Source organism: Montipora foliosa, unplaced genomic scaffold (genome assembly GCF_036669935.1).
Source record: "Montipora foliosa isolate CH-2021 unplaced genomic scaffold, ASM3666993v2 scaffold_467, whole genome shotgun sequence".
NCBI lineage: Eukaryota > Metazoa > Cnidaria > Anthozoa > Scleractinia > Acroporidae > Montipora > Montipora foliosa.
The window spans coordinates 550,920-557,500 of NW_027179775.1; the positions used below are offsets into that span (position 1 = coordinate 550,920).

Sequence of the window (6,581 nt, forward strand, 5' to 3'; positions counted from 1 at the left end):
TTGTACATTTTCACAAGTCAAGAGCTACCTTAATATTGGAGAAAAAGTACAACAAGTATCGTAAAAAAGGTTGCTGTTATTCATTGTGGTGAAGTACAATAATAATAAAGTTTTCTCGTTTGTCTTACAATGTGGTCACTTGTGATGTAGATTGCGACGTTTCGACTGCATACTGCTAGTCTTCATCAGGTGATGAGGTCAACTGGTTACGCGTCACCTTTTAAGCAGGATGCTCCACTGTGATTGGTTAATTTTCAGCAGCTGTGATTGGAGTATTTTGATCCTCGCTGTTTTGGTGTGTTGTTCCTTTGGCGGTCCGCTGTCGTACAGTTCTCCTGTGGTTGTGCTTCTTGATCGTGGGCATCCATGCTTCCGGAATTTCTATTCCACTATCCCTGTTGATGTTGTTAGGGTGAAGTCTTGTGTGAATTGCCTCTTTGACCATGCATGTGTACCAATGAGGATCACGATCAACAAACTCTACTTCGTTCCCCCTTTGGAACGAAGTAAAGCGAGGATCAAAATGCACCAATCATAGCTGCTGAAAACCAACCAATCACAGCAGAGCATCCTGCTTAAAAGGTGAAGTGTAACCAGTCGACCTCATCGCCTGATGAAGACTAGCAGTATGCAGTTGAAACGTCACGATCTACATCACAAGTGACCACATTGTGAGACAAAAGAGAATACTCTCTTATTATTGTACTCACAATATTTTATTGTACTTTTTTTTTATCTTTAGACCCTGTGTGTACATGTACACCAAGAATGGAAAATTTCTAACCGGAGACTTCTTACTCCAAAACCTTGTTTACTGATTAACTATCTCTGACGACAAGTCTCTCCCCTGGAAGGTACTTGAGGTCTGAGCCTTCATAAAATGTGTCAAGCAACACAAGATTGAAGTGATTCTGCACATGTCTGTGCTCACATTCATATTCGTTTATTAAGTGATACTTTCATCTGCATCTTCCAGGTGGAAGACAGTCAATCTCATTAAATGAATGAAGTTTTTAAGATATTAGATCTTACATGTAGAGAGACTTCTCAAAGTTAATTGCATTTCAACATACTCCAATCTAAACATCACTTAATATTTATACCAGTGTAAAACAGGGAGAGCTCACACCCTCATTACCACACAACAAATTTATGGCTGCATGACTAATTCACTTACTCTTCCTGAATTTCAACATGGATTATTTTTAATTCATAGCAATTGCAAAATGCACTGTCACTTCCATTCTCTACAATTTAAATATAATTCTCTGAGAACAATAAATAATTATTTATTATTCACATGCAAGGCCTTCTAATAGATTAGCAATATTTACATTTAGTATAAATACACAGGTGATTATACAAAATCACAGAGCCTGAGGCGAATAATTGTTAAATATAATATATACATAAAGTTGCAAGGTACACTGCTTTTTTAAGGCAGTGACAGCAATTTATTATAATTACCAGCTGAAAGAATCACTTGATCACGAGCAACATTACTCGTGACATCTCCTGACACATTTAAGAGCACGCTGCGTTTTTGCCCTCCATTGCTTGCTTGGCTGTTCAATTCAATTTCAAAGCCTATGCCATTTCTTACTGAGCTAACCTGCAGAATACTCGGCACTTATTTGCATAAGAATAGCATGTATTGTCATAAGCCTCGTTCTTCACACGATGTCGCTACAGTATCTAAAAATATTACTGAAATGCCGCGTGGCTTAACACATGATTATGAGAAATATTAGAAACAACAGAAAAACCTGCATGATACTTGTTCTATTTAAAGTCATTCGCATTGATTGTCACAAGCCTTAACTCCACTCGAATTTTGGTTTGTATTTTATTCTTAAGCTACATGAATTGTACATAATTTGGCAGAATATTTATGATTAATGCACGCTCTAAAACTACTTTCTATAAATAGGGACATAAATTTAAAGAAATACAAACAATTTTGCAATTTTTTCAAGGGTTTCATACCGCCTTCGGAACGCCTGACGTGGACTGGTCGGTACGTTCAAAGGCTAGATAACTTTATCCTTTGGACAGGTCACTATCCATAAAATATACTCCACGTTAAACGTTGACCAAGTCTTTGGTAAACGTCTTTACTAAGATATGCTTAGATTGTGTATTTTCGAGATCACGTATGCGAATACTACTATCTCGCACAGATAGTAATGTCTATATTCGATTCACCGGATTTTAAAAGGTTCTCGGGCGTTTGAATCAACCGGGCCCTGAACAAAACTAGGAATGTTGACGAAATGCAAGAATCAAACTTATCCGAAATTATATCGATACATCAAAAATATGCTTTCACCAAGAGAACATTACCTTCACGATGCTTGATAATATATAGATTTAGCCAAGCCTAAAAGCGGAGCTCCCGGCTTGTTTAGTCTTACTGGCTGTAAGATTAGTGAAAATAAAAGGCTTTGTCCGCCTTTTGGTTTTCCCGGATATTGCTTAATTACAGTATATATGTCATTTTCCTCGCTGCCTAACTAGTGAATTCCAAGGTTAATTTCTCCTGAAAAACCGACTGAACGCATGAATCACGAAGGGATGATTGTGACATCGGTTTTTCCAGCGAAATCTACTGTTGAATTCATTTCTTAGGCAATTAATTTTTCTTCAATCGCAAGAGTTTTAAACGAAAACAAGCAAATCCTCAGCAAGCGAACGGAAAAGGAAAGAAGCCATTTCAGAGTCGACCGACAAAAGCCAGTGAATAGGAATCACGCTAAGATTAGAAATCACAGACGTACTATAGCTCGTGATGTGACAGATCGCAATTTATTTATTCCACTTTATCTCTGAAAACGAGATAATTTACATTTTGATGCATTTTATTGAAACACGCCAGCTTGGCTTAGAACCAGAATCGGCTAGAAAGGGCAAACTTCAAAGACGATCTCCAACAACTTACCTGTACGTTCTCTAAACAAACTTCTGAAAACACAAGCTGGTGATATTTCTCCTTATAATTTTACGAGAACTCATTGCGATTACATGTTTAGAACACGAGTGCAAAATTTTCTTGTCACTGTCGAGGCACATCGAAAAACAGTTAGGCAAGCGGAGTAAAAAAAACGTCGTGTTAGCTCGCATTTTAAAGCCAAACAAATCAGCGAAAGATCGATTATTTCTGTCCAAAAAGAGTACAGATGATTGTTATTTCATTCCGGTTCACAATAAGAATTCGAGTTTCATTCCTGAACAAAGAAAAAAAACCACTAAACCACTTTTTAGACATGCATTCACTTGAAATAACTCGTCCGCAGAAATAACAAACGGTTTAGTGTCCAAGAAAAGAATTTGTGGTGTAACTTCCTCCACCAACTTTAAGCTCTCACCAGTGTACCGTTTTGTCGTTTTTGTTCTGTTTCTCTCTTCTTTTGGTTTCTGTTTTTCTGTCATAGGCCGTCCAGGCATCTTGCAACCTTAGCAGATTCAAAATTAAAAATCTTAAGACATACCAAAAACTGTAATTCAGAGCAAAAAGCACTAGAATCACACTTGTGTTGCCGCCATTCTATTTTCAAAATGGCGGACGACAAATCAAAATCTACCACGTCTTGTCGAGGCTGTCACGCCGCTGGCGTTTCTCTGAGAAAATTTGCAAAAAGATGATCTGAATCTGCCATCATTCAACGATGCTTCAGAGCCGTCAGAGAAGAGATCGGACCAAAACCAGTACGCCTAAAGCAATAGAGTTTTTGACGAGCTTCGAAGCTTCATTTGACGTTCGTTGTTTAGAGTTTTGCGTTTCTTAAGGTGGTCGGTTACTCTTTAAGCTCAGAACAGAGATATGTTGGAGGTAAATTATTTTCGCGAAACATATCAAATATGATTTTTTTTTCGTTGATATGAAAATTTTTAAGAGGTCTTTAAAGGTGGAATTCCGATTTCATACACCAAGACAGACTTTTTCACATCGAAGTTTGAAGAGAAGCAGGTTTTTTTACCGGTAGTGTTCGTCTTCACTGTTGTAACTGGTTTTACACAGAAAAGCGAAGTCCAGTGCCTTATACTTTCACGCCACTCCATATAGTTTGTGAGGTTTTGGGGTCGTAGGTTGTCCTGAAATGCATATAGCGTACATGTATGTTTTTAACTTCGAGTTAATATCTTGTCAACATTGTTCATACAATGTAAGTTTTCTCGCTTTATAAGCCAAGGCGACAGAGCGGCTGCCTGTTATATTAAACAGCGGCAAATATTGACAACAAACCCTGTTATTTTCTTCCCTTTAACAACGTTTATTGCTATGTTTTGTGTAACTAAAAATAAAATATGTCAACTGTCACATCTGACTACCGGGGGATTGTGTGCTTTTTCAACTTTATGGGACTCTTTGCAAAGGGCGAGTTAAGTTTATTCAACAAAGTAAGCTGCTTTTTCCGTTTAGAGACTGAAAATGTCAGCAAAGGTGCTCTAGTTCAATGTGCAAAGCGATTTTTTTGGTTTTTGATGCCAGCAAAACAGTTCACCACACTAGAAAATTTTTATTCACTTGCTACTGGAATTTGCCACATGGATGAATACATTTCACCAATGAAGGTGAGTGATGCAATAACATTACAATAGTTGCAATAATAATCTCCCCTGAATTGAATTTCCCCTACCCCTCAATATAGATTCTACGCCCCCTTCTTTGTCAGTGCCAAAAATCTTCCAAGAGAACTGAAGCACTAAGTTACACAGAATTAGTCAGACAGGTAGAAAACCCTCAAGAATCAAAAGCAGGAGCTGGATATCAAGCAGAGAAAAATCGATAACGAAAACAAAAACTTTCACAAAAAAACATGAAGTTAAGTATTTGGGTTTAGCTCATTACGACAATGACATGCCAATGCCTTTGCAGTACTAACCCCCCCCCCCCCCCACCCCCCCACTAAACATGTTTCATTTCATATTATTATTTACATGGACAGAACAAACTGCATTGAACACGATGCACAACCCCATGAATTTCTCAAATTGCTTTTGGCCTATTATAAGACCTGTGAGTCAAACCACACCAAAAAGTTAGCTCACTATAATAAGGTAAAACAGATATCATTTTCATAATGGTTATGCTTTACAATGTAGCTGTGTCACCAAACACCCAAGGTCAATAATTTTGCTATTATCCCAACAGTAAACACTTAATGACTGGTCCCGAGGGAAACAGTTCCTTTTTGTTTCCCTAAAAATTTCAATGTTCCCCTGAGGCGCAGACGAGGGAAACAAAATGAACTGTTTCCTGAGAGACCATTCATTAAGTGATTTGTTATATAGCACAAATAGGATCAAAACGTGCAATGGGAACAGCAACGGTGGTCGTCGGTCAATATTTGCGGGCAACAGTGCACTGTTACCCTCTGAGGTCATAGATTTTGCACTGTTGCCTGCTCAGAGACTTTTGAACGACAAAAGTGTTTTTGTTAGATGTCATGTGACCTTGAAGTAACCAATAAGAGCATGCGCTGCTGGGGGCAAAAACAGTTATATAACAAAAATAATTATTATTCAACATAACACTTTTGCTGGAAAAACAAGATCAGCAACACAAATCAAATGTTGAATTGAGAGAAGAAAATGTCATGCTTCACAAAAAAGGACAAAGTTATAGAGACAACACAGTTTTCTAGAAAAATATTGGACTGACATAAAAATTAATACCATGCACATGTAACCCTGTGAAAAAGCACCCCAAATGCCTAAATTTCCAATATGGGTTTTAGCACAAACTTTTCCTTATCACGGACTAAATTCTTATGGTCGTTAATTTTCTTTCTAGTGCAAATAATATTGAACAAAACAAAATAGTGTATTGTAATAATCAACTGATGCATGTTTAGTATTTTTTCCTTTCATTTTCCCGAATTTGTTCTCCACCTATATATATCTGTTTGGGTCAAGTTAGCAGAAAGTTGGGGAATCCACTCAAAAGAGACACTTGTAATACCACTGGCAGTACTAAATCCTAACATTACTCAACAACAATGACAATATTATTTGTGTTCCTTTAATATATGTTTTACAACTAAAGGAGACACTGCATTTAGCTCTCTTGTGCACCATACAATTTCACAAGTCACTAGTCAACCACTAAACAAAAGGAGGAAAGAACTTATATGATCCAGACAAAATGGGAAATTTTGGTGGTGAACATTCTCCAGACCTGTTTGAGAATATCTTCCATGCCACAATGTATTTACAATAATGAAAAGGGTTTTCCGTGAACCAAGAAAGCTAATCTGCAGAGAGTAAAAGTAGGTTGCTGTACTACTGCACAACTTCAGTTTCTTCATAAATCAGGTATGGCTACCATTTCCTACAAACAAAAACAATGATAAAACCATTACACAGAAAGTGAATAATGACACAGTAAGCACAAGGGGAAAGATAATACCTTACATTATGAAATTTTGAACCACGGATACTGTGTTTTTCGCTTTCTGATTGGTTCACTCACTCAGTTAACAGCTCTTATACAGTATGACATAATATGGAAACTGATTGCGCCAAGTGTTACCACGCTGGAAACTGATTGCCTTTAAATATGTCCAAGTGTTAAGAATCAA

The 6,581-nt window shown here is 37.3% G+C and overlaps 1 protein-coding gene and 1 long non-coding RNA gene across 2 annotated transcripts in view; both read right to left on the reverse strand.

The window, feature by feature from the left end:
- Window positions 1–2,363, reverse strand: part of LOC137989576 (broad substrate specificity ATP-binding cassette transporter ABCG2-like) — a 461,764-nt gene extending 459,401 nt beyond the window's left edge. The window contains exon 1 of the mRNA XM_068835358.1: window positions 2,344–2,363. The gene's annotated coding sequence lies outside the window, so the exon portion shown is untranslated. The remainder of the gene's footprint in view (window positions 1–2,343) is intronic.
- A 3,646-nt stretch (window positions 2,364–6,009) lies between these two features.
- LOC137989556 (uncharacterized) overlaps window positions 6,010–6,581 on the reverse strand; it is a 2,120-nt gene continuing 1,548 nt past the window's right edge. The window contains exon 2 of the long non-coding RNA XR_011120910.1: window positions 6,010–6,331. This is a non-coding gene — a long non-coding RNA (uncharacterized lncRNA). The remainder of the gene's footprint in view (window positions 6,332–6,581) is intronic.